Below are 24,480 nucleotides of genomic sequence, written 5' to 3' on the forward strand. Positions count from 1 at the left end.
TGAAAGCTCCGCCTCCATTCTACTTTAGAAAAGCTAGGAACCTCCAGTAAGCCAGCACTGTGAGAACCAAGTGTTCTTCTGGGGAGATCTGGGACCAGCAGTTCTTTAAGATATGATGGAACCTGGTTGTTAAGAGCTTTAGAAGTTAGAAGGAGGATTTTAAATTCTCTTCTAGATTGAACAGGGAGCCAAAGAAGATATAACATCAACCCCCCGTCCCGACAACAAATGAAGAAAACATCATCAAACAAGTGAAGAAAGTAGAGGAAAGGAGAGAATATGAGCTGAAGCAGTTCGGTATTCTTCTGGGACCCTTCAGCTAAAATACTTTCAGGAGGTTTTCTGTAATGAAAAGAAAACCTTAAAGTCGGTTCAACAGTAGATTCATGTTTCCTGGAATCTGTTTGCTTTTTAGAAAAGTTGAACAAGCTTCAGTTTGGATTCCATGTCACTAAGATGTATAAAGTGTAACCGTGTAAACACGTCACATCCTTTTCACTGTCCTGCTTCATGGAATCAGTCAGAGGTCAGACAAGTCTTTTCATTCAAGTCCCGTCCTCAGTCCAGGTCCCCGACTTTCTGACTATTCCAGTCCTCAATGAGTCACAATGAGGACCATTATGACTGAAACATTCTCATGTCACTTGACATGAAAAACGAATGGAGATTTAACAGTTTTTAATATAACAAATTTACACTCAAGCGTAGATAAACGTTTCTGTAGGTTCCCACCAAACCCAGTAAGAGCTCCAGCTCCTTGTGGTTGCAGGCCGACACCTTGGACTGGACAGCGGCCGTGTGTCCTCGGCCGACCACACATCCCAAACTGGTGACAGTCGCTCTGGCAATTTCACACTTTGGCACTATGGCGGAGTTTTGCCTCTGCCAACTGGTCAATCAGTGCACGCATGCCTTTCAGAGGTGAATGCCACCTCCCTGTAGACGACCAGATCGTCCCAGTTTACTGAACAAGCCTCCAACCCGTCCACCATTCACTCAGCGCTGAAAGGTTCTAGATGCATTTCTTAGACCAAATGGCATCACGGTATAATACAGCCCCGATGGTCTGAGTCAGAGGAACCTGCTATATCAAGTAAAACACATTTACTCACAAACCTTTCAGACCGTAGCTGATCAATGGAGTTGTCTCTTCGTGCTTAAAGGAGTCCGATCTGGTCACTCGTTGTAACTAATCACCTTGAGCAAGACACTGAACCCCAAACTGCTCCCAATGGAAGGAGCATGGCCGCCCCTCCACTGGTGTGATTGTGTGTGAGTGGGTGAATGTGACTAATGATGGAAAGTGCTTTGGGAGTGCTCAAGCAGTTTGAAAGCACCAGATAAATGAAATCCATTTCGTTTAACATGTCCCCCAGGTGGCGCTACGACCGACTGTGATCATAGATGGAAGGTTTTAGGCCAATCGGAGCCTGGTTGTTTAGAGCTTTATAGGTTACAGGAAGACCAACTGCCGTTAAACCCAGAAGAAGAAGAAGGTTAAAAGAAGAATTGAACATTTTGTCTTTAGATTTAACATGAAGCCACTGAAGAGAAGCTGAGATTGGAGTGATGTGATCTCTGCTGCTGGCTCCTGTCAGGAGTCTCGCTGCAGCATCTTTAATCAGTTTAAGACTTTTTAAGCAGTTATTGGGACAAACTGATAATATGGAGTTACAATAGTTACTCTGGAAGTAACTAATGATGGATTAGTTTTTCAGCATCACTGAGTCAGCATGTTTCTAAGTTCAGAAATATTACGGAGGTGAAAAAAGGAAGTCCTGCAGATTTGCTTAATGTGGGAGTTGAAGGATCAGTCCTGGTCCAAAAGAACTTCCAGGTTCCTCACAGTTGTACTGGAGGACAAAGTAATACCGTCTAGTGGTACTACATCTTTAGATCATTTCTCTCTCAGTTGTTTTTGTTACGGCTCATCCAAGCCTTCATGTCTTCTGGTTTAACAGGTTGATCAATATCATCAATCAATTCAAATTTAAATTAATTAATGATACATCAAGGTAATTATTTAATGGTATATTTACGTTTATATTTATTTATTTTGGTACATTTAATCCTCCATAGTCAAGAGAAAAGAAAAAAGTCATGAAGAAAAGTGAGGATAATAAACAGTTAGGCATCATGAATCACCTGCCATCATGGAAAGAAAAAAAATGTAAAAAGAAAAAAAATTAATTAAATTGTTATATGTATCCAGTGATTATACTATAAAGTTATTTTCCATTTAACTTCACCAGTTTTAGATTATTTTTATTCAAAATTGCTGAATGTTCACATTTACCGTTCAAATAGTGAGAAGAGACTTGTGGTGAGGCGGCAGCCAGCTGAGCCTCACCATGGATTGTGTAATGACTGGGCTAACTGCTGGCCTGCTGTGCAGTGAGACCGTATTGCTATCTCTCTGTATGTCGCTGTTAAAATGTTCTAACACTTTAGCTATATGAATTATGTTATAAATTTCCATAGTTTAGTTAACTGAGGTATATAATGTACAGTGTATTTTGTCAACAACTGTATGTGTGTAACGTGTTTCTTGTGCTGAGCAATCATAAAACGGCTGCGAAGACGCACTGGGTGAGGCACGCAGTTCTCCTGCCTCATGGTAGAGGGCGCTAGTGATCCCAGGGATCCTTCTTGCGACTCCTCGGCTGCAGAATAAGTGACAACTAGCTACAGTTAGCAAGTCAAGTGCAGCGGCAGCGATCGTTTATTTTTTCCTCTCGACTTCATTTCTAAGTAAAGGTAAGACCATAATAACGTTTTGTTTTATTAAATGTGCTTTTTTGTGTGCTCCAGGTTGTATGTGTAAAGAACGCTGGTATGAGCTTTTAAACAGAACCCGTTAACTGCTGCCAATCAAATGGTGAATCAGATCCTCTTTAGGGTTCATATGTTTGTAAATCTGACTGTGATGAAGTCAGTGCCTCACCAGCCAGGAACCTCACCGCACGTCACTGGTCCTGGGTGTCTGAGGCATCCTGCGACTTCCTGGATCAAACACATTGGGATTTCAGAATCGGCTTTTCGATCCTTTCCCCAATCCTCCCACAACATTCTTCTCACACAGCCTGAACTTCTACCTTAAGAAGTGTCTTATTAAGGACTTCCCAGGACTTCTCAAACGGTCTCCAGCCTGCTGAGGCTCAGTGTCTTTGTGTGAAATCCTAGTCTGTTGGCAGAAACAAACACAAAGTCACGTGGATGCCATCTTAGAGAGAAAAGTCCCTGATGTGAATAAGGAGGGGCCTTTAGCCAGAAACCAGGCTGCTGGTGTGTGAGCAGGTGTGACAACATTACAAGGGTCGCCATCTAGTGGCAGAATCCTGAATCAGCCTGAGAGAGCAGCAGCGCTGAACCTTCTGAAGATCTGGGTTCAACATCAGGCCTCATGAGTATGGTTCACCAGGTTTCCAGGACCATCAGACTGGTTCTTAAGGTTTCCAGGATCATCAGACTGGTTCTCAAGGTTTCCAGGACCATCAGCCTGGTCCATAAGAGAGATAATTTCATGAAACTGTTTAGAAAAAAGCTCAGACTGATCATTTTAAACAAGTACAGGGATGAAGATCGGTGATGAAACTATATGGGCGTTTCTTCCACAGTAAATAAGACTGAACACGGGTGTATGTTTGTATATTTTTATGTCTGGTATGGGAGTGAACATGTATATTGGGAAGGGGTGCACTGTCGAAAAGACTGTGTACAAATGCAGAACTTGAAATATATCAATCCTCTCTCTCTCTCTCTCTCTCTCTCTCTCTCTCTCTCTCTCTCTCTCTCTCTCTCTCTCTCTCTCTCTCTCTCGCTCTCTCTCTCTCTATCTATCTCTCTCTCTCTCTCTCTCTCTCTCTATCTATCTATCTATCTATCTATCTATCTATCTATCTATCTCTCTCTCTCTCTCTATCTCTCTCTCTCTCTCTCTCTCTCTCTCTCTCTCTCTCTCTCTCTCTCTCTCTCTATCTATCTCTCTCTCTCTCTCTCTCTCTCTATCTATCTATCTATCTATCTATCTATCTATCTATCTATCTATCTATCTATCTCTCTCTCTCTCTCTCTCTCTCTCTCTCTATCTCTCTCTCTCTCTCTCGCTCTCTCTCTCTCTCTATCTATCTCTCTCTCTCTCTCTCTCTCTCTCTCTCTCTATCTCTCTCTCTCTCTCTCTCTATCTATCTATCTATCTATCTATCTATATTATATATTTGAGGAATGTGTATGTATTTATGTTTGTGTGTGAGTATACTGAACTATAGATTAGATTATCATTTTTCTCTGAATATATAATCTTTTCATATGCTGTCATTTATTTTTAGGATCATCAAAGGTTGTGTGTGTGTATGTGGACTATATGGATATTAATTTAAATATGTGATTGCACACGTGTGAAATGCCATATGCCTGAAATGAATAAATAACAAAGCTTAATCATCATTAATCACCCACAGCAGGTTTAAAATCAACATCATATACAATCAATTTACATTCATTTATCCTGTATTTTCTCATTCTGCACCACATTTACATTGAAAACAGTGTCATAGGATCCATTATATAGACACCTTCCATGTTTATACCAACATGCCAGGAGTCTTAGAGGTCTGACGGGCTGCTGAGCGCCTGGGCGCCGCTGTCCGGGCCCGCTGGCCCCGGGTGCCAGGGGTGTTACTGCAGGGCCCCTCACATGAAGTTCCAGCTCAAAAGAACTTTAAACTCTGTGACTTGAGACCACGTGTGAGGAAGAAAAGACTCCTGACAATAAAGATCCAATAAAAAGGATTTACTGATAAAGTAGATATTTTCCCTGACTGAGCTGAGCTGCATCACATGAAGCCTGTTAACTTCCTGCAGACTGCCAGAGGTATCATCGGCTTCTCTTTGTCTCTGTTTCAGGCTGTGCAATCATCCGGCCGCCCAGAGATGGAGGCATCAGGTACCGAGGTCTGACGCAAGAGCAGGTGAGGAGCCTCGCTGCCTGATTGTCACCTCTTTCAGATTATCCCCACCACTCACGTCCAGTCAACTCAAAACCTTTTCATTATGGTCAAGCTTTTGTTAGAACACGCCTCCCAGGTGATGCTGCACAGGAAAAGTCCATCTTCCATGCTGTGCATTATGTATATTGTTGGTTCTGTTTGAAGCACTTTTAATCTCACCACCAGCTCAGGAGAGGCTCAACTTACTTCAATAGAAGAGTGTTTTAAATAAAGACAAAGCCGTGCTAAATCAGAGGAAGCACTGAATTCAGAGTATGGCTCTCCTGGCTCACCAGAGTGGTGACCAACACCACTGTCTGGGATGGACATCAGAGTGAGTCTTCATGAGCAGAGACTGCACCAGAGAGCAACACAACTCAGAGAACCACAGACCTGGATTAAAGGTAGCACTCGTATTAAAATATATCAGGTCAGATTATTAACTAGATCAGATCCGTTGGTTTTTGGGGGAAGGTTTCTTCAGTCAAAGTAATTTCATGCTGGACCTCCCTCGATTTAATGATTGACGACAGCACAATTGTCCTTGATGTTTACTTCTCAGGGTAACAGGTTTATTAAACTCCATAAACTACAAAACCTCAAAATGTGAGAACTGTTGGTACACAACAAATGCATAAACAATGAAACACAAATTACTTAATACTTAATAATTAACAATATACAAATTTCACCAAACATAATGCTCTTACTAATAATGACTATGAAATGTAATTTTAACCCAAAGGTATGCTCTTCTAACACGTAGATACAATAAAAAAAGCTTGTAAACGCTTCATAAACTGTTATTTACAGAATAAGTTGGCTGTTAAACTATATCCAAAATTAGCCCTTTAACTTACTTGTAACTTTTAACACATTGTGGATGTTAATAAAGTTATCTGCAAATGTGGCCGCAGCTACAGGGGCGATAGAGAGGAGGCAGGTTACAGCTGTTAATCATAGCAACGTCTTAGAGATGATTTTATTTTTGAGTAAATATAACATTTGCTTACAGCAGCATGGAAGCACTTGTATAGAAAACAGCAAGAAGCTGCATGAAACTGGTGCAAAAGGCAGATGATCTCTAGTTACACGGCTACAATGAAGTTGTTGATGCCATCAGCCAACTGATAAAGGCCATTAGAGCTGAAGAAGTAAGACAAGCTGTTTTCAGTTCAAACGGACACAACACACGATATCAGCAGCAAAGAGCAGAGCTCCATCGTCCTAAGCCTTAGGACCTAAAATATGTTATTCATGAAAGATTGACTGTGATAGTGGACTGTGAGTCATCTACAGGGCAGCATTTTGCAGAGCTCATGAAATATTGCTGAATATTGATATTGGCACACGTGTGGGCAACTCCACAGATGGTGCAGTCAATATCCACTATGTATTTGGGGTTTCCTACCCTCCTCTCTGAGCAGTCCCCCAACCAGATTCATATATGGTGTTATGCACATCTTCTAAATCTTGTACTGGCAGACACAACAGGTCGTGTCTTAATGATATCGCAGTTTTCCTTATAGAGTCACACAAACGCCTGCAGAGGTGGGATGAGTGAAGTCAGGACAAGGATCCCAGACGACGGTGGGCTGAGGATCAGGCACGTAGTAAAGTGTTTGGGTGCTTTTAGAATCCTAAGGGAGCCTTGTTTATTGAAGAGCTTATGACTCTACACTCCGTTGTAGATGACAGAACACAACAGCCGACTGTGAGGGCCTCGGCAAAGGGATTCAAAGAAGGTGGTCACTGCTCACATTTTCCTCAGCCTTTTTGAGCAGACATCCCCCCTTTCAAAATACTTCCAGACAAAAGAAATGGATATCATCACAGCTCAACGTCTGGTTGAGGGGACAGAGGAGGGGCTCAGGGACTTCACTCAGGACTTCGAAGGAGTCAAGTGTGCAGCTGATGAGTTTGTGAAGTGGAGGAGGAAGAGTGTGAGCTGGTAGTGCAGACTGATAAAAGCTCAGACAAAACAGAACAGAACACCAGAAGAGCTGGCAGAAGATGAGCCACGATCATGAGTTGATACTGACTTCAAGGTCAAAGGTCATAATGACGTTGTGGACACGGTGACAGACAGTATTCAGAGAAGGTTTTCTGCTAATGCAAAACTTTGCTCAGATTTTGCCTCTAGACCCTCGAAACTTTGTTCTTGTGAGGAAAAATAGACTCCCCAGCTCAGCTCCAGAAGAAATAAAGTGTCTGCTTTAGTTTGACTATAGAGCTTATGTAGTGAACTCTACAGCCTTGCATGTCAGTAGTACAGGCTGAAGACGTCCCCTCTGGAGGGGCTCACTCTCAGCACAGCAAGTGAAATGCCTCAAGAAAGTGAGGATGATGATTCCATGGAACAGCAGGATGTTGAACTGGAGAGCAAAGTGTGTTTCTCTCTCAGGACAATGTGCTCACTGGCGCCCCCATGTGGTTGAACTGGCCTAAACGTTGCTATTCACAATGTCCATCACACAAGCAGCCTGTGAGAGACGTTCCTCAACAGTGAACTTCATTAATAAACAGACTCCGGAGCACTTTGACCAGAAGAAACGTGAGGCATTCATGCTCATGAGCACTGAGGAAGAAAATCCTCTCGTCTTTGGACAAAGATATTATCATAAACAAAGAGGCAGAGACCAGTGCACTGCTCAGGGTTTATTCATGTTTTAGGAGTGGCCATGTTTCTTTAAAAAACATATGATAGTGATGAGAAATTAGAAAGAATATTTTTTTGGATTTTATATTTTGAATCTAATTTTATGTTTTATCTTTTTATTTCATTTTTAAGGTTTGGATATCTGTCAACACTTATTCAAAATAAAGATTCAGGAATTATATTTTTTAAAAATGGTGTTTTGTATATAGGGCTGCAACAACGAATCGATAATATCGATAATAATCGATAATAATTGATTAATAAAAGTGTCTGCGATTATTACGTTTATCGATTCGTTGTGTCGTGCGATTAATGTCACTCGCCATGTCGCGAAGCCGTTTACGTCACCTGCAGACCTTCGTCAATGTTGACTGACTGAAATAAAGTTAAAAAAAAAAAATCAACCTGCCAAGTGAGTTTAATGGAGCAAGGCAGAGGCAGAACGGAAAATGAGGTCCATTCTCCAAATGCCCGACGCAGTAAAAAACCTTCGACCAAAGTCCTCAAAAGTGTGGGAGCACTTCACACTTCATGAGACTAAGAAATGCGTAACATGCAAGCTTTTCAGAGCGAATTGACATGGCAGGGGAGCACCACGGTGATGATACAGCACCTGAAACGTAAACATGTCGGAGTCATCGATGAGGATGAAGGAGCTCCACAGCAGGGTCAGTCACCACGATGTCCTCCGTTTGTTCCGTCTCCAAGTGAGGAAACGTAACGTCAGTCTGTCCAGCAGCTCGTCTGATGCTGCTGTTTGCTTTTTAACTGGTTAATGACAGTGATAGAGTACCTGTGTGTGTGTGTGTGTGTGTGAGTGAGTGTGTGCGTGTGTGTGTGTGTGTGTGTGTGTGTGTCTGTGTGTGTGTGTGCGTGTGCGTTCGTGCGTGTGTGTGTGATGCGTTACAATAACAATAACAGGCTTCATGATGGGAAAGACATGGACACCACAGCAAGCGGCTGTCTGGACTGAGATCCTCCTAAACATGATTGTAACTGACATGAGGCCTCTGTCGATGGTGGAAGAGGAAGGCTTCACTGCAATGATCCACACCTTTAATCCAGGTTACACTCTTCCCTCAAGGACACATGTTACAAAGCTCATGGAGAGAAAATATGAAGACACTCTCAAAGGAGTGAAGACTGCAATTAACACTAACCACAGCAAACTTGCTCTCACTGCTGATGTGTGGACATGTGTTTCCTGCCACTACATCCCAGAGGACTGGGACATGCAGTCAGTCTGTCTCACCACCATGCCACTGCAGGACAGACATACTGCAGCTGACATTGCAGAGTGGTTGGAGGAGGAAGTAGCGAGGTTTGAAGTTCCTCCTAGTAAAATCATCACCACTGTGCAGGACAATGGTGCCAATGTTGTGGCTGCAGCAGAAATCCTGATGGAAGAGCATGGGTGGTGCTCTGTGCGTGGCTCTGGCCATACCTTGCAACTTGTGATCAATGCTGCGTTAAAGAATCCAAACATTAAAAAGCTGTCGGAGCTGCAAGATGTCTCATTGAACATTTTAAGAAAAGTGAGCTGGCCGGCACCAAGCTGAAAGAAAAACAACAACTGGTCACACCTGAGCACAGCCTCATTCAAGACATGAGCAGGAGGTGGAATAGAACCTTCTGTATGAGCCCACTGCTTGAGCAGAGGGGGCCTGTAACAGCAACACTGTCTGACTGCTCCATCACCCAGAGAGGCTAAAGGTTCCTGGGTTTGAAACCAGAGCACTGGAGTCTACTGGAAGAGCTTTCAACTGCTCTCAGACCTTTGGACTGTGCCACTGTGTTCCTGATTAGACAGAAATACACCACAAGATCTGCCACACCTCCACTTGTGAAGGGGCTATTGAAGTCCAGCCAGAGTGCTGCTTTCCAATCAGCCCCGCTCTGGGCTTTCCAACAAACTGCTCCAGAGCAGCTCCAGGAGCGATGCTTTCTGATACAGCACCGAACACAGTGATTCTTACAGCAGCCCTTGAGCCAAGGTTTAGGAGGGTTAGGTTTCTTTCCCCTGCTGATGTCCAACATGTCCAAACTAAAGTGCAAACAATGGCACTTGCAGAGAAAAGGGAGGTGGATGTGCAGCGGCACAGCAGTTGCAGTAGAACCTCCACCAATAAGTTGGTCCAAGAAAATGTCCACACTGTGATCCCCTTTATCAAAAGCATCATTTAATGTTGTTCACTTAAGTATGGCATGTTGGGATGTTCATATGATGCTTAGTTTGTTCAGATTGACTCTATCGTAATCTAGTTTAGAGAATAGATTGGACCGTGATTCTCGTTGTCAGATTTTATGGTTTTGATGTATTTGGAGCGGGTTTTTTTATTTTTTGTGGCAATATTCCTGAAAGTATGGACAGATTGATGGAGGAGGTGAAACGTTCCAGGATTCTATTTCTAAGAACTTTACTGGAGGTTTCATCAGCTTCAGCCTCATTTGAACTGTTCCTATACCTCATAGATTCATGAGCTTCCTTAGTCAGTTGGATTCAGGACGAAAGAGTTAGGTCACATGGTCAGTGATGCTTTAAAGTTAAACTTTAAACCCTGAGGTTCCACAGGTTTCTCTCCAGTTCAGACCAAACACTCACTGAGTCTCTCAGCTGGTCTTATTCATGTCCCAGAGCTCCGGACACAGCTTGCTGTATACTCTTAATAATAATCTGCATGAGTTTATTTCTATAATAAATATAATCGAAGTTATGATAAGTTCTTGGGGGCCTAAGAGATTTCTGCTCCTAAGCCTGGCACACACTACAGGATTTTTATAATCTTAACAGATTTAGAGATCACACACTGGATGATCGCAAAAGACAGATCGCATAAGATCTTCCTCTTCTGATCTGATAGTGCGAGGTGTGAACTACGGAGCTCAACACACACTTACCGATCCTTCAGCAGAGAATCAGGCTCTTCACCATACACTTCTATAAAACTATATATATAGGTCTATGTTCTTTACACTCAATAATCCAAATCTCACAAGTCAAACATGACTTCAGTGTAAACAAAGACGGCATGTACATATAAACAAGCATGCTGCCATAAATCAACCTGGGGCTGATATTACGGCTCAGGACTTTCTCTTATCCAGGTAACTTCAGGATTAACCCTTCTTACCGGGACAAACCACTTTGGTACTCTGATGTTTAACTCTGGAGCAGAGGAGAACAGTGTGAGAGCACCGACTCCTGACCAATCAGATCTCTTAGAAAATGCCCTGCCTTATTTTAGAATATCCTGATTGGTGCGTGGATTCTACTGCCCACAAAGTGTTTAGAGCGATCTTTTTGACTTAATAAAATAAATCCTGGTCACTGAAGGATGTTTTTATTCTTGTTCTTGATTGTTCCCAAGTCTGTGTAGCTCCACGAGGGTTGATCTGTAATAATGAGGTTAATTATATTGGTCATGTCTGATAGAACTGCAGATCTACTCTGCCGTGACGTTGAGGAATTAATATTCCAACACAAAATGCATCCACATGGAGGAAACAGCCTCAAAACACATTGATGGAAAACATAAAGTTATCGAAGAGCAGTGAGGAATAATAAAGTGAAACTGTGTGATCACAGTGCTGTGCAGGTCTGCTTTTATTGTCCAATGAATTAATATCGGAGAATCTCATGAAGTCAGGCATTAACAAGTTGATGAGTGATGAGGATGAATAGGTGTAATGACCTCAAACCTCCACCAGGTGGAGGCAGACGTTGGAGGGTCAGTGTGAGTGGGTGTAATGACCTTGAACGTCCACTAGGCGGAGGCAGATGTCGGGCGGTAACTTGTCTGGTATTACCGGGGTCGGAATTCCGTGCCGTGAATTCGACTTGGGCCTCACTGGGGTGCAGGACCAGGGGGAGAACTGTTGCAGCAGCGGGGGGAGAGATGTGGCGGCAGAGGGGGTCCCGTTGAAGAAAAGAAAAAACAAAAAAAAGCAGTAATGGCATGGCTTTTCCAACTCGTCCAGCGAGTTCAGAAGTTCTGACCCGGTCCGCGTGAATTAACATGCGGCTTCTTGTGTCTCCGTACGAAGTCCTACGTCTTGCTCGACGCGAATCCGTCTTTGAGATGTCCGTGTTTTGTGGGCTTGACTTTTATACCTGCACCCTGCTGTGTTCCTGATGCCCTGGTCCAATCCGAGCAGGGTATGCCTCAGAGTTTCCTGGGCGTTTCTTCCGGCTGTGGATGGAGTTGGTGGATCCCCCTGGTGGTGAAATGCAGGGATTCAGCTTCCAAGGGGGGGTGCCCCTAGTGGGGGTCACGTGACCAATGGCAAATTTTTTCTGTGGTGACCACATGTTTCTTTGTTCTCAAAGAAACGTGGTCATCTGGCTGCTTTTTCTCCTGATCGCTCCATTTTCTCTTACTTGTCACTACTGAGGACTGTTGCAGTAGAAAGTTTCCTCCTCTGTTTCTTTCAAAACTGTCATCTTCACATTTGTTGTTGGGTTTTTCTCTTTTAAAGGGTCTTGAGACGATTGTTGGAATCTTTTGCGTTATTCACATTGACTGTGAGCAAAATCAGCTGCTACATACACTGTGTGTGTGTGTGTGTGTGTGTGTGTGTGTGTGTGTAGATCCGCAGTGTGCACGTGCTCCCAGTGGACTATGAGATCGAGTACATCTGCAGAGGCAGCAGGATCATCGTTGGACCAAAAGTCAGGAAGTGTTTACCAAACGGAACGTGGACCGATCTGACCCAGCCCAGCAGATGCTGTGAGTGTCACACACACACACACACACACACACACACACACACACACACACACACACACACACACACACACACACACACACACACACACACACACACACAGAGAAAAGGATTTGTCCATTACAATATTAATCATACGTCACATCTCTGCTTGTTCACGTCTCGTAATCAGACATAGATCATGAAAACTAATCAACAACTTCTGTATGTTGAGCTGGCTGGACTTAACGGCTCAAACCTTTTGTAATTTCCCCACTTTCTTCCTCACTCAGAGCCTCTTTTCTTATCTGTGTGTGTGTGTGTGTGTGTGTGTGTGTGTGTGTGTGTGTGTGTGTGTGTGTGTGTGTGTGTGTGTGTGTGTGTGTGTGTGTGTGTGTGTGTGTGTGTGTGTGATAAGTCAGATGATAATATCTCTGTTATATGAGTGAAGTTGTTTCATATGACGTTTACTCAGACGTCATAATAAAGGATCCTGTGTGATACACAAGAGATAGTATTAGTGGTGACTTCTTTATGTTTCTAAAAGCACCTTCTTGTGAAAACACATGTTGATTTAATAGACTTCATGTAGAGACACATTTTGATGTTTATTTTGTTTTTACAATAAAGTAGCTGGTATTTCACATTGATACTTGAATTAAGAGTAAATGATTAGTCAGTTAGCCGGAGAGTCACACAGAGATACACCTGAGTCAGTCACTGAGCACTGCTTCAGGCTTGCCTCTACAACACGACCTCCTCATACAGTTTACATCCCGGGGCTTTATTGTATGAACTTTTTCTCTTTTAGTTTGCGTTGGTCTTTTATTCTTTCACATATTTCCTCTGATTCAAAGTGATGAAATGTGACGTCGTGTGAGAATGTTTGTGTGACAGATAATGAGACACTGATGAGAAACGATGTGACATTTACGCCTCCACACCTTTATGTTGCAACGGGGGAGATAGACGGCTCCTGAAGCAGGTAAGCAGTTTGTTGGTCTAAACACAGGAAGTTAAAACGCCACTGCAGCCGCCAGCATGCTGCTCAGGGCTGCTGATGGAGAAGATGGAGTCTTCTCCATCACTTACACTTTCACCTGTCTCTCCTGACCAATAAGAAACAAAGTTCACCTGTATTTATCTTAGATTTGACCCACTGAAGTATTTTTCTAAAAGAACATAAATACTTTGTCTCTCTCACCCTTCATCACCTCCGCCACCTTTATCACTTTGGGCATCTTCATCATCTCTGCCATCTTCATCACTTTGGGCATCTTCATCATCTCTGCCATCTTCATCACTTTGGCCATCTTTTTGGGAAAACGTGTCAGTCTGACTAAATCGATGGAAACATTAATGTTTTTGATGGAAACATTAATTAATTAATTAATCACACATGTTGGGATTTATGGTTGGTTATTAGGATCAAATTGCTGTAAGTAATAGATTACTGAAAGTAATAAATCACTGGAAGTAATTTTATGAAAAATATAAATTATTAATGGAAGTAAACGGTCATTTACTCATTAACAACTCCTAAAGTAATTGAGTAATTTCTTATTGGTTAATAAATTATCAAAAAAAAGATCTTAATTTGAATAAATTCATTATTTATCTATTAATAATGAAAGGGGGCACCACCAGCTAAACTGAAGATAGCTAAATACCAAAATATCACTCTTGTTTGGGAAAAGGTTTATTTAAGTTAGTTAATATTTCTGTGTAAAATATAACAATCTTAAATAAAAGGGAAGGTGTTATTGTTACTATAGACTGTTACAAACCAGTGAATTGTCAACAATAAATACACAATAATCACCAGGAATCGTTCAATTCAGCTAACAGGCGTTTATTAACAAAAATGTTTTAAACCATAAATAATTCTGAAATCATCTCATAAATCAACACATCTAAGTAGCAAATGTCATCTAATGTGGAGCTCTAACCTATTAAACAGCAACACTATGTACATAGAGAGAGTGTGTATGCGTGTGTGTGTGTGATGAGTCGGGAGTCTGAGTTGGTGTAATGACCTCGAACGTCCACCAGGTGGAGGAAGACATCAGGTTTGGTGTGATGACCAGGATGACCACTCAGAGGCGTGCTGCAGTGCGCAGAGGGAGAGCGCAATGACTTGAAGCGTCCACCAGGTGGACGTCAAGAGGGATTGCGATGACCCACACGACCACTAGAGGCGTTTGACTCGTTCTTTCTGGGGGCGTGGCGGTTGCTTAGGATCCAAAAAAAAAGAAAAAAAGGAAAAGAGAAGAAGTCGTCCAAACTGTGTCCTGCTCGTCCAGCGGGCTGAACCTCGGTTTGGTTCTGTGGTTCCACTTGGTGCTGTCTTTCCGTCCCGATGCAGCAGAGGCGTCCGTGTCTCTCGGCGGTCAGGATGAGAAGCCAGGAGCAGTTAGTTAGAAGGGAGTTTCACCAAGTTTGAAATGCGGACCCCTGTTGTGTCCGGGTCGGGTTTAACCAATGAGTGGCTGGCTGCTAGGGCTCTGCATTCACTGCTGAGTTCCTATTGGTTTCAAACATGGGGTGTGCGGCCCTCCTCGGGTCGTTGCCTTGCTCCCTGTGGGTTTATGGCCTGTTCATTGTTCCTGGTGTTTCTCCCTCTGGGGTAGAAACTGCTGGAGGAGTTCAATGGAATCTTGCGCCCAACACACACAAATGGAACGTTGTTGTCAACACGCAGCATTGATTCAAGCAAAACTTAACAAACAGTGTTTAGATGAATAAAAACTGTTCTGTAGAGAAGAATAGAGTCGAAGCACAATATTTACAGCCAGTTACATCTGATAGGTTTCACCTCTTCGTGTAAAGTTAATTTGGCTGCTTTGTGCAGTTACAGCGCCTCCTATCGTAACCTGGTGGAAGTACTCAGATAACTAAGCAGTTCGAATGCATTACTTTAATTCATGTGTTATTACATACACATCGGAAAATTGTCTCACTTAAGTAGGACTTAAGTACAGCAGCACCGGATGACAGGTTAATAAAGCAATACCTAATCAGATGTTTTGCTTTTCTCCCTCCCTGCCCTCACACCCTTGAAGGTCTTGGGCCGTTGGGCAATTGTCCCCTTGTCCATATGGTTAATCCGGCCTAGCCCACAGGAGATCTACAGAAGCCCTACATGAGGCCTACAGGAGCCCTACATGAGTCCTACAGGGGGGCTTTTCCACCGGAAAGAAACAGGTTCTAGTTCTGGTCCAGGGCCAGCCATAGCACCAGTTCTTTCTAACCCTTTCCACTGCCAAAGCCGCGGCCAAACAGGGTCTAAACTGCTGCTACGCTGGCTCCACTTAATTGCTGGACCAGAGAGGAGCCAGACTGGGACCTGACGTGTCATCAGCTGGGGGCGGAGTTATCACTGGAGTTATCACATGAGGCCTACAGGAGGTCTACAGGAGGTCTACAGGAGCCTTACAGGAGCCTTAAAGGAGACATATCATGCTTTTAAATCCTTCCTTTTTACATATAAATCATACAGTTGTGGTCTATACAACGCGGAACTGCAATGCTTGGGTCTGAATCCCTCATTATTAGAGCTCCACAGGCCCCTTTTCTACCCCTTTTCTGATGTGCTTCTGAGAGCAACTCGTTTTGGGGCGGTCTCTTCATACCCCGCCTCCTCTCCAGGTTGCAGAGGTGACACTCGGTTCAACGCCACCCTGTTCGGCCATCTTTGTAGTTTGATAGAACAGATACAATTATCTAGCGGCGCAGAAACTTTATATTCACACATTATTTACAAAATGTCAACAAGGGAAGATTTGTCCATCCAGCCATACATGTTGGAGCCAGAGTCGGACCCGGCGGAGCCAGATGAAAATGACCATGATGCACCTGAAGAACAACGTCTTCATATGGATGTAACGCAATGGTGTGTTACTATATTTACACTAACTTCTCCATCCATGCCCACTACTACAATACTGCCTGTATTACAACGACTATTTAACACAGAAGTTACATTCTAATCTAAAACGAGCACACAGCGCTAACATATGAAGACGGTGCAACTGCTAATGCTAACAAAACAATGATAGGGACGTCTTATCATCACACTTTTTAGCGTTATATCCAGCTTACCGAAGTGCTCTGTTCGTCGTCTCCATAGATAGAAGGAACTGACCGCTCAATCAGACCAAGTCTTTCGTTAAATCCTTCTTTATCCTGGCGGAGGTTGCTGAAGCAGTCATCCTTAAAGTGATTCGCGCACACAAAAATGACCTTACCCACAGATGTGGGTACATTTCTGTGAAAAATAAAACTCAACCAGGCACTTGGAAAAGGTTCTGATGCTGGGAGACGGTGTAACGAAGCTTGTGGGTTACTACATCCAACAACCGAACATTTCCACTTATCCTCTCGTAACTTCGGTTGGACTACAAAATCGCAGCGAGAAACAAAAATGGCGGATTGCTCGAAATGTCGATGTCCTAATTTGGCAGTTCCGCCGGGAATACTGTGACGTCATTGTTCAAAAAACGTAATAGAGAATAGAAAAATCGAAACGGATCGCAAAATATGAGCAAAACAGAATATAAAGATATCAACGGAGCACCTGAAGAGACTACTTTGAACTTTTCTGTACTTCTAAACACTCTAAATATACAACAAAATGCATTTAAGGGCTAAAAAAGTGGATTTAGCATGATATGTCCCCTTTAAAGGAGCCCTACATGAGGCCTACAGGGGCCTTACAGGAGCCTAAAGCCTCGTTTCCACAGTGCCCCTTGGTGCCGGTACGGGTCAGGTCGGAACTGGTTGTTGTGCGTTTCCACTGACTCAGAACCGTTACCAACCGGTACCATTGGTAACCATTTCTCGCTACCCCTCCACTTGGGGTACCAGGCACAATGTGCCGGATATGATGGGGAGGAGCTTCAACACTGCCGTCTGCTCATTTTTCCGTGACGACCTGTTCTCCCAGCAAGCAGCCATTTCAATCAGTTCTTCTGCAGCAATCAGGAAACTTTTTTGAAAATGTCTTCCTGTTATGGCGTCACATCCTGCATGATTACACAACCGTTCATAACCCCGGCACTGATATGGGTCTGGTTACAGATAGCCGACCCCACCCGACCGGCACCGGCACCAAGGGGCACTGTGGAAACGAGGCTTTACAGGAGTCTTACAGGAGCCCTACAGGAGCTTTACAGGAGCCTTACAGGGGCCTTACAGGAGCCTTACAGGAGCCTTACAGGAGCCTTACAGGAGCCTTACAGGGGCCTTACAGGGGCCTTACAGGAGCCTTACAGGAGCCTTACAGGGGCCTTACAGGGGCCTTACAGGAGCCTTACAGGAACCTTACAGGAGCCTTACAGTAGCCTTACAGGAGGCCTACAGGAGCCTTACAGTAGCCTTACAGGAGGCCTACAGGAGCCTTACAGGAGCCTTACAGGAGGCCTACAGGCCACAGTTTGGGCAGCTTGGCTGTGTCCCCTCAGAAAGATGAGCCGCTGTTCTCTGTGTTGCAGTGCTGCTGTGTCCTCGGGTGTGGACCTCTTTAGAAAATGGACGGGTGTCCCCTTGGCCCTTCGGACCCCCGGTGGAGGGGACGGTGCTGCACTACAGCTGTCTCCCAGGCTTCATCCTCATGGGCGGCAATTCCAGTCAGTGCAACAAGATGGGCAAGTGGGACACACCCAAGCCTGTGTGTCACTGTGAGTCTGCTGCTTCAGTCCAACACCTCACGTGGAAACATTCATTCATTTAGAAAAACAGGAAATACCAAAGCTTTTCATTTAGGAGTGAAGAAATGCACTTAAACTTTAAACTTTAAACATTGAATGTTCTTCATTATTTTTGATATCAGATTTATGGAGTATATAGATAACTGAAAAAACCCTATTCAGTTTTCAGTGTTTTATCTTCACAGCAAAGGTACTTTAGTTCTGGAGGTAAAATCAATTAAACCTTCATACTGATGGACTAATTCATCTCTTTTCTTTTTCTCTGTTTTATTCTAAAGACGATCGAAACTACAAAGGTAAACACACACACACACACACGCACACACACACACACACACACACACACACACACACACACACACACACACACACACACACACACACACACACACACACACACACACACAGAGAGAGACATGCCTAGTGGTATGGAGACATGGCAGGTCACTGAGGACGAAAGTGAGGAAAGGGACACATTTGGGGGCCGTCCACGCAGGGGAGTGGCACAGCCTCTAACCACAGGGGGCGCTGCCCCACAGATCCCCCCAGCCCGGGCAGACCGGCGAATCCCACAACATACGTGGGGGACCAACCAGGTGCCCGGGACGGGGGAACCCACGGGACGGCCCCACCAGTGGGGAACGTGGCCACCACCAGTGTAGCGCCCCCTGAGAGGAACCACTAAAAGGCTCTCTGACGGGACGTTGTACTCGGTCTGAGCTGCAGAACTAGTTGGTTTGAAGCTGCACTGGGAACACTAGATGGCAGTAAGATACTGAGCTAATGAGAGATGTGTGAGGACGTCTCAGCTGCAGCTCCATGTGGAAATGTCTCTATCAGTCTGTGAGAGGCTGCTGAAGAGGAGGAGACCTGTCTCCAACAGTTTCTCTGGGATTGATTGTCCATCCAGCACAAGTCTGAAGCATGGAGCACTCAAACGTCCTGAATAAATCAAGATCAACTTCTAAAGAACTCTGCAGTGCAAATCTGTGTGATTGCTGGTTTGTCTGAAGTCTTTGGCTCTTATTTGGATCTGTTGACCTGTGGGCCTGAACGAGTACAGAACAAAGCTTTACCGGTCAGAGCTGACTCTTCAAACAAAACATCTGATGATCTGTCAAAGCAGCTTCATGATTCCAAGATGAGTTTAGTCAGTAAAGTAATTTCATTATTTTAAAGTTAAATATAACAGAAGTGACCTGGTTCATCAGACGGTAGGAGCACAGCAGTGATGGTGGATGACACAGACTTTCATCTCTGAATGAGACATTGTGGGTAGAAGGCTTGATGTGGACTGACTCCAGCTGAGTCCACACAGTCACTACTCTCCCCCCACATGGTGTGACGGAAGCTGGACGACACAGCTCGTCATCAATGGCAGCCCTCCAGTCATCCCAAGAACATTGTTAGACTGTGACTGTTTGTGGTGATTAAAATGAGCCTTGTCAGGGACGGGAACTCATAAAACATCAAACTTTAAAAGAAGAAGACACTCATCCTGGAAAGCTCACTCTGTTCTCCGTGCTGCTCCACCACGGTCCTAATGAATAAATACAGAGCAAACCGGAGACCTGCACTCTGTCCCTGTACTGTACTGCCACATGGCACCGTGTCGAAGGGCATTGATATAATGTTTATGATTCTCATTCCATTTTCGATTCTGTTTTCTTTGAATGGATTCTCTTATTGATTCTCATTGGGAAATGAAAGCGGCAGTATTAATCAGCAGAGGGTGAGCGGATCAAAAACTCCACATTCATTCAAAGTTATCACTGCTGTGTGTGCAGATGTTTCTGCAGATTGCTCGTATTGCCTCCCTTTGATGAAACATCGACTTTGCAAGTTGCCCGGTTGCCCTGTCGTCATGCTTGTGTGCCATGTTTGCTGCTGGTTGCACTATTGCGTTAAGCTGTGCAGTGTGTGGTGATGTCATTCCTGCCCACCGATCGATAAGGGAACGGTTTGCAAATTTGGCAAACGATTCCAAGGAACTGAGACATTGGCAACTGGTTATTGTTGAGAAGCGGTTTTGAATTCCAGTCCCTACCGTGTAGTGGTCCCCTCCCTCACCACAGAATGAAAGTTGCTAGTTTGACTCTGGACTTGTTTTTCAGTTTGGATGTTTCCTTGTTGGTTTTCTGCTCTTTGCACATTTTACCTGGCTGGTCATTAAACTAAGATGTATATCAGTAGAAGATGGATTTGCTATCTTTTAAAGTGGAGTGAAGAACTTTATTATTGACCCAGTGTCTTGGTTATAAATATTTTCTTCATAAATAGAAATAGGGGAGGGGGCGCCACTATAGGGAAGGGGGCGCTACTCTGCCAGAACGACTGCTGACACGGCTCTGAGTGTCTGCGTTTTAAACTTTTTTTTATAAATGTCCAAGGTTACTGAGTAAAAGAAAAGAAAGCTTGCATATTGTTGCCATTAAAATATAAAAAGAAAAACACCTCAAACTGCCCCCTGCACTGCAGGAGGTGTATCCACACATTCTACAATACTAATCTACAAGCTCTGAATTCAATATTTCAAACTACAGAAAACAGTTTCTTAATATCTGTAGATAGTTTCCTGGCGTGGTCACAAAGCCACTTCTTTTTAAGGAGGAATCAGATAAAGAGTCATTTTTAACTCACTTCCATTTCCAAAATTTGTGAAGCTAAAGAAAAAGATCATGACGTTTATCATGATCGAAGATCAGAGACTCATTTGCAGACATCAGGCAGTTCAGTTTCCAAAAAGTTCTGATGTATTTATTTGAATCAGGCATCATGAGCAGGAACCCGTCGGTGAAGCTACAAAGCTAATCACTGCAGGGTGGCTCAGCGCTCTGGTTCTGGTTCTGGTTCTGGTTCTGGTTCTGCCCTCATTGCTAGCTGAGCTCTCTTGAATGAATCAGTCTCCTGACCTCATGTCAAATGATAAACACAAAGGAAGTCAAGGCTCCTTACGGCCAGACACACTGCTCCATTTCTTTTCTGTTCTTTTTTTACACACACACACACACACACACACACACACACACACACACACACACACACACACACACACACACACACACACACACACACACACACACACACACACACACACACACACACACACACCCCTCCCATATATCAGGCCCTGGAGGTCACTCTCAGTCAACTGTCCATCCAGAACCCGGAGCCCCACTGTCCCCCGCTCCCCCAGATCCGGGAGCGAGGCAGACCCAGAGCGCGGCAGCAGGGGCCTGCCCGCCCCACCGGGGGAGGGGGGCAGAGGGAGGACCCACCCCCCGGTGCCGCAGCGGGCACCCCCACCGGAAAGGGGGAAGCCCCCCACCCCCAGGGCCCCCGATTTTATGTGTTACATTTACTGTTGGTATTCCTTTTATGTTATTGTTCTGTCTGATGGCTGCTGCTAGTGGTTCCATAGAAACAGCAAAGAGAGGTGGTGAGAGTGGACACCCCTGTCTGGTGTCTCTCTCCAGAGTGAACCTTGAAGACGTTTGGTCATGGGTTTTAACACAGGCACTGGGTGAGGTGGACAGGATCTTTATCCAGGAGAGGTACTTTTCTCTAAATCCAAATAGTGTAGCGAGTAGAAATTTCCAATTTACCCTATCAAAGGCTTTTTCTGTATCTAAGGAGGTGATAATGACCTTTTGTTTATTGTGGTGGCAGTGGTCTATAAGATTAATTAATCTATGTGTATTGTTAGTGGAGTGGTCTATAAGATTAATAATCTATGTGTATTGTTAGTGGACTGGTCTATAAGATTAATTAATCTATGTGCATTGTTAGTGGAGTGGTCTATAAGATTAATTAATCTATGTGTATTGTTAGTGGAGTGGTCTATAAGATTAATTAATCTATGTGTATTGTTAGTGGACTGGTTTATAAGATTAATTAATCTATGTGTATTGTTAGTGGAGTGGTCTGTAAGATTAATTAATCTATGTGTATTGTTAGTGGACTGGTCTATAAGATTAATTAATCTATGTGTATTGTTAGTGGACTGGTCTATAAGATTAATTAATCTATGTGTATTGTTAGTGGAGTGGTCCATAAGATTAATTAATCTATGTGTATTGTTAGTGGACTGGTCTATAAGATTAATTAATCTATGTGTATTGTTAGTGGAGTGGTCCATAAGATTAATTAATCTTCATGTATTGTTAGTGGAGTGGTGTATAAGATTAATTAATCTATGTGTATTGTTAGTGCAGTGGTCTATAAGGTTAATTAATCTTTGTGTATTGTTAGTGGAGTGGTCTATAAGATTAATTAATTAATCTTTGTGTATTGTTAGTGGACTGGTCTATAAGATTAATTAATCTTTGTGTATTGTTAGTGGAGTGGTCTATAAGATTAATTAATCTTTGTGTATTGTTAGTGGAGTGGTCTATAAGATTAATTAATCTACGTGTATTATTAGTGGAGTGTCGTCCTTTAATAAACCCAGTTTGATCTGGGTGTATGATGTGGGGTGTGATTCTTTCCAGTCTGCTTGCTAATGTTTTACTAATTATTTTAAGATCTACATTGATTAGTGATATCGGCCGATAGCTAGATGGTAGTGTGGGATCTTTATCCGGTTTTAGAAGAAGACTGATATTTGCACAGTTCATATGTTGGGGGAGAGTTGAAGATTTTTTAATTTCCTCAATTATTCTTAAAGAAATAGGTGAGAGTAAAGACCATAATTCTTTGTAAAATTCAGCGGGGTATCCATCAGGTCCTGGAGCTTTACCATCAGGTCCTGGGACTTTACCATCAGGTCCTGGGACTTTACCATCAGGTCCTGGAGCTTCACCATCAGGTCCTGGGGCTTTACCATCAGGTCCTGGAGCTTTACCATCAGGTCCTGGAGCTTTACCATCAGGTCCTGGAGCTTTACCACCAGGTCCTGGAGCTTTACCATCAGGCATGTGCTGGAGAGCTTCCTGTAGTTCTTCAATTGAGACTGTAGCTTCAAGGCCTTGGATCTGTTCTTCTTTTAGTTTTGGGAGGTCAACTGTGCTCAGAAAGTCTATTTCAGATTGTGAAGGGTCAATTTGTGAAGAGTAAAGTTTTTTGTAAAATTCTCTGAAGGTATTGTTTATTTCTTGTGGGTTAAAAGTGATTTGACCAGTTTGAGTTTGGACTGAGGGGACTGTACAGTTTTCTTTATTTCGTTTTAACTGATTGGCTAAAAGTTTGCTGGATTTATTACCATGTTCTAAGTTCTCCCAGCGTAGTCTCTGTAGTTGAAATTGTGTTTTATGTTCAATTATTTTATTCAAATCCATTTTTAATTTCCTTAGTTCCATCAATAGGCGCTCGTCTTTGCAGGCAGCATGAGCTGTCTCCATGGTTTTGATTTTATCTTCCAGTTCTTTCTCCTTTATGTTTTCCCTTTTGGTCTTGTATGAGGAGTAAGAGATGAGACAACGTTGGCCTTTTCCCAGAGGACACAGGGAGAGACACCAGGCAGGTCTAGCGCCTCCCAGAGGACACAGGGAGAGACACCAGGCAGGTCTAGCGTCTCCCAGAGGACACAGGGAGAGACACTAGGCAGGTCTTGCGTCTCCCAGAGGACACAGGGAGAGACACTAGGCAGGAGCCTCACAGTGGAGGGAGGGAGTCTCAAAGTGGAGGGAGCCTGACAGTGGAAGTAGTCTCAAAGTAGAGGGAGGGTGTCTCACAGTGAACGGTGCCTCACAGCGGAGGGAGGGAGGCTCACAGTGGAGGGAGGGAGTCTAGCATCTCCCAGAGGACACAGGGAGAGACACCAGGCAGGTTGTTTGTTTCTAAAAGAATTGTCCATTGTTTTTTAAAGAATGTGAGGAAGTCTGGATCCTTGAGCAGTGGTGTGTTAAATCTCCATTGTCTGATAGGAGGGTGATTGTTCTATTAGTGACTGTCATAGTGACAGGTCAAAGGTCAAAGGTCACTGATAGTGATGGGGTGAATCTGTGTGTCCAAGGTGTCTTTAATCACTGATTTACTCACCAGAAAGTAATCTGACCCTGAATAGGATTGGTGCAGTACTGAGTACAAGGTGTACTCTTTAAGAGTGGGATGAGAGGTGAGCCAAGCCTCTCAAAGACCATAGTCACTCATGTACCGCTGGACTAGATCTATTGATTAGTGACCATAGTCACTCGTGTACTGCTGGACTAGATCTATTGATTAGTGACCATAGTCACTCATGTACCGCTGGACTAGATCTATTGATTAGTGACCATAGTCACTCGTGTACTGCTGGACTAGATCTATTGATTAGTGACCATAGTCACTCATGTACTGCTGGACTATGTCAGTGGATTCCCAGTGTCGGTGTTTGCTGCTTTACTACCTCTGTGTACTTGTGGACTGAGGACCTTGTTGAGGACTCCTCCCACTATCAGTGTTTGGTCAGAGTGTGTTGAGAGGGTGAAGAAGTTGTGATAGA

This window comes from Lipophrys pholis (assembly GCF_963383615.2).
Source record: "Lipophrys pholis genome assembly, chromosome: 17".
In the NCBI taxonomy this organism is placed as follows: domain Eukaryota; kingdom Metazoa; phylum Chordata; class Actinopteri; order Blenniiformes; family Blenniidae; genus Lipophrys; species Lipophrys pholis.